The sequence below is a fragment of the Lactuca sativa genome, chromosome 4 (genome assembly GCF_002870075.4).
Source record: "Lactuca sativa cultivar Salinas chromosome 4, Lsat_Salinas_v11, whole genome shotgun sequence".
NCBI classification, from domain to species: Eukaryota; Viridiplantae; Streptophyta; class Magnoliopsida; order Asterales; family Asteraceae; genus Lactuca; species Lactuca sativa.
The window spans coordinates 51,690,328-51,695,636 of record NC_056626.2 but is presented as its reverse complement, the minus strand read 5'-3'; positions in this window follow the sequence as shown (position 1 = coordinate 51,695,636).

Here is a 5,309-nt window from a genome sequence, read left to right as displayed (position 1 = left end):
TTTTACCAAAGAACACCAAGTTGTGATTTTCCTAAGTATAAAGGTTTTTCCAAGGTTTTAATCAAAGTTCTCTTTCATGTCGTATACTTTTACTTTTACTTGTTAGATACCGCTGCTTCGCTTTTACCTAGTTTAAATTCTTACTCGATAACGCTTCCACTTCGTGATACACTTATATTTGGTAACGCTTATACTTCACGACTCGGTTATTCCACATTGTTCGCTTATACTTCATGATTCGATTATTCCACACTGTACGCTTATACTTCACGACTCGGATATTCCACACTGTACGCTTATACTTCACGACTCGGATATTCCACAATGTACGCTTATACTTCACGACTCGGATATTCTACAAGGTACGCTTATACTTCACGATTAGGTTATTCCATACTGTTTGTTTACACCCCATGATTTGATTATTCCACACGATTCGGTTATACATCACAATTTTGTTATACTTCACGATATGTTTTCCACTTGTTACACACTCAAACGTAGTTGGATGTATGCCTATGCTTGTATAGATGCATATAAATAATGGTTGAAGGACTTAGGAAGGCTTGTCCGCCCTATTTCCTTTTCTTCGTTGAGATGTGGTCTGGTGGGATCGGATGTCCGTCCAAAGGTCGTTTGATTCATTAGTTATATATTATGTATACGAGCATAGCCATATAGGTTTACTCTAGTCAGTTCAGTTATGAGTCTCTACCTCTAGTTCAGCACTTATATTTGAAACCCACTACCCACTATTTGGGATGCATCTTCGGGACACAACCTTCTCCGTCGTCTAGTTGGTAACCAGAGTCTCCTGTAGGGAGAGTAGACATTGTGTGTATAGATCTATACGGGATTGACACCCCCGCACCCTGACTGCTAGCTACAGTCCACGGCCTACCAAGCCAAGGGGTGACAAATGTCACAGTTTATAGACGCTTGCAGGGAGTCAGGTACTCTAGTGTCGTTTAGTATGGTTACGAGTATCCCAGGTTACCTTATAATTCATGGCCTTAAGGTAATGATATTTCACCAGCAATTTACACTATATGCTGGAACCCACTCTCAGAGTCACACTGTTTTTAGACCTTGCTACCTGTATCTTTCATTTGATACTGTCTGGGGTCTGTATTCTCTGTTTTTAGACCTTACTATCTGTATCTTTCATTTGATACTGTCTGGGGTCTGTGTCTCTCTTTGTTAGACTGAGCCAGGCGTGTCGTTTGTTCGATACTCTCCTGGAGTCTATGATTCCTTTGCCTTAGTCAGCAGTCTTCACTGCTGAGGCATATGTTATTTCCCTGATTCCTCTTGCTTTCTTTAATAATCAAATTTTGTATTTTGATAGTGATAGCGATTAAGGGAAAGCTACTTTTTACCACATAACTCCGTCCGGTCTAGGTAGAAGACTGCTTTTATTAAAGAAAATATAGGATTTTCTGGAAAAGACACTAATGTAATGGACACTCTAAAACTACCACTTTTATTAAAGTTATTTGGATAAAATGACACTAAATACTTATGAACTCACCAACATTTGTAAAAATTCTGATACTCGCTTTTCAAATAACTTGTATTCTCAGGTCAGCTTTAGACAGGTACATTCCAGGAGCTTCTATTGAAGACGGTTTTGTGCCAAGCTGCTCTTATATTATTACTTGTATTACTTTGTTGTATTGCAATGTAAACCATGTAAAACTATTATTATTAATGCAATGGTTGTTGTACTTTGATTATTATAATGCATGTGTTGTGATACTTGACATGACGTCATCCACCCCAGAACATTTCTGTCGTTCCGGTTTTGCGGTGTGACATATTCTTCCTTTCAGCTACACCATTTTTTGTGGTGTATATGGAGCTGTGGTTTGATGCATTATTCCAGTTGATTCAAAATAAACTGGATCATAATACTCACCACCTCTATCAGTACGCGATACTTTTATTAATTCATTTTTATGAAGCTCAACTTGTTGTTTATAATTTTAAATTTATCAAGGGCTTCATCCTTAAAATGTAGCAAATAGATATAACAATATCTAGATGCATCATCAATAAAAGTAACAACATACTTCTTGTTTCCAAGGGAAGGTGTTGCACGGAAATCACACAAAATCACTATGTATAAGATCCAACACCTTGCTTTCCCTAACAACATCTTTGAAAGGTTGTCTAGTGATTTTAGTTAGCATGCATGTTTTACATTTTTCATTATTTTGCATATCAAAAGCAAGAATTAAACTCATTCTAGACATGTCTTTTAATCTCTTGTAATGAATGCGTCCTAGTCTAGCATGCCATAATTCAGATTTATGAAAATTATTGCTAGTACTACTAGAAGTCATGCAAACAAAATTATCACTAGAAGGATAATTAATATTAAGCCTAATCATTCCATTACATACATAGCCAAATCCCATAAAAGAACCATGTCTTGACAAGATATACTTGTCACTTTCTAACACTTGTTTGTAATTACAATTATTTAATACAATTTCAGACACGAGATTCTTACGAATCCCTAGAACATATAAAACATTGTTCAAACACAAACATTTCCCAGAAGTAAAAGTAAGTAAAACATATCCTATGCCCTTTATTAGTTCAGTTGCAACATTTCCCATCTTCACAACAGATTTATCTTCAATTGGTTGAAAGTCCTTGAACCAATATAGATCTTTGCAAACATGACTTGTTGCTCCCGAATCAACCCACCATGCAACTTTATCATCTTGCAGATAAAATGCTTCAGAAATCAAAGAAATATAATTATGAATATATTTAGAATTCTGCATGGAAACAGAAATCTGACCTTGTTGCTTTTCTGGATCCTTGGATCTAATTGGTCCAGCACCATCCTTGTTCACTTTGCGAAGACGACAATCTTTCTTGAAGTGACCTGGTTTGTTACAATTCCAACAAACCAACTTAGCCTTCTTGTTGGAATACTTGTCATCCTTTCCTTTAAACTTCCTTTTTCCATTAGACTTCTTGGAATTCTTTAAACTTTCTCCTTCAACCATGTTCACAGAAAAGTAACCAACTTGGTTCTTTCCTTTAGGATTGTTATCAAGTTCTTGAGTCCTTATGGACTCTTCAACCCTTAAATGGCTTCCAAGTTGAGTCAAAGTCAATTCCTCTTTGTTATGTTTCAGATTGTGTTTAAAATCCTTCCAGGAAGGGGTAGTTTGTCAATGATCACAACCACAGAAATGACTTCATCCATTTTCATATTGTGTTGAGCAAATTGTCCCAAAATCCTTAACATTTCATGGAATTGTTCCATAACAGGCCTGGAGTCAATCATCTTGTAGCCCATAAAGTTACTAACAATAAACTTCTTACTAGAAGCATCTTCAGCCATGTACTTGGATTCAAAAGAATCCCGTAATTCTTTTGCAGATTCGAAATTTTGATAGATATCAAAAAAAGAGTCATACATACCATTGAGAATATGACCACGACATATGTAATCATCATTTTCCCACTTTGATCTTCTTCTTGTTGCCTCCAAAGGTTCATCTTCAACAAATTTTGGTAAGACTGGCATGGGTGTACTCAGAACATACACCACTTTCAGAGTGGTGAGAAACTTCATCTTCTTTTGCCATCTACGAAAATCTTGCCCTTCAAACTTGTTTAGTTTTTCAAACTTACTTGTCATTTCCTTTACAGAATCACCACTTTCCATGATCACAGAAATGCTTTAGTCTTTGTTATAAATTGGGGTATACTAATGCTTGGAATTCTGAGTGTTAGGTCCAGTTTAGTGTTGCGTCTTTGGGCTCGTTAGCTAGTCCAGTTTTGTCTCCGGTATGGGCCTGTCCATCCGTGAGTACGTTGTAGAGTTTATTATATATAGATGCTTGCATGCATTCTTGAACGTAATGATTTTGATAGAGATTTTATAGCGTACACGTTCTTATCTTTTGTAACCCTAGAATCCCCTACAGCGGAAGTTCTTCATCGAGCTCTGCTGAGGATTGAGTTAATCGAATCATTCGACTCATTCAGATCCATACTTGTGTTTTTATCTCACTGTTTTTACTTTATTGATTTGCATGTTATAAAGATCTAATCGATCAAAGAGTTTTAAATACTCATCAATTGGTATCAGAGCAGGAGGCTGTGTAATTCATACACATCTCTTATGTGAAAGAAGTGATTAGGTTTTTTCCGCATTAACTGATATTTATTGAGCCGTCACTCCATAATTGATGTATCTCAGTGTTTCTTCTTTTGCCCTAATATTACATATTACAAGTCTAATCTTTCAAACAGGTTAAACGATCAAGCATGGACGATTCTCAATCTAATCCTATCAACGTCTCAAACAGTATTGGATCAACAACAAAGATTCCTATTCTTTACACCCAGGATTACGAAGTTTGGGCGCATCATTTTGAAGACTATGTCATCGGATCTGAAGATAATGGGTATCTTATATGGGAAGCTATTATGTCTGGACCATTTGCTCATTCAGGAACATCCAGAATCATTAAAACTCAGAAAGAGTATAATGATCTATTAAAAGATGTGAAAGACGTGGCTCAAGACGAAAAGGAGAAGTTTCAGTGCAACATCAAAGCATTAAGACTGATCTGATTCGCTCTCCAGTCTGACACGTTTAGGTTGGTGAGTTCCTGCAGTACAGCTAAAGAAATCTGGGATAGGTTGCGAGAGCTGTATTCCACAGATGAAGATTTAGAGCACTCTATTCAGACTTTGCTTTTGTCTGAGTTTGGAGAATTTAAGCAAAATACCGATGAGTCCGTCACTCAAACGTTTGATCGTTTCAATCATCTTCTTAGCAAGATGATCAAGCATGATATCGAAAGGAAGTTGATTGAACAGAAGGTTACCTTTTTTAATGGCTTAAGATCCAAATGGAGAGTTGTTGTGTCTACAGTTAAAGCTCACGAGCAGTTCAAGTCATATTCGCTGGCGAAATTGGTGGGAATTCTGAAATCCCAAGAAAAGATTGTGATGCAAGAAAAGAATGTGGTCTCAAACTTGGGGTCCTTGGCCCTCCTGTCCAAAAGAAAGAATGTAGTAGAAGATGAAGATCTAAACCTAGAGGACTACGATCTTACTTCAGAAGATTATGCTATGATGGTGTCCAATCCAAAAAGGTTCATCAAGAAGAGGTTACCTACCAATAAGAACCGAAATTGGCAGGGAAGCTACAGTTCAGAAAAGGTAAGGGAGGAGCCGAAGACTGAGGAACCTAAGAAAGAGGCAAAGGTTGAAGGAGATTCTGGTGTCAACTGCTACTACTGTGGAGGAAAGAATCATTATGCCAAAGATTG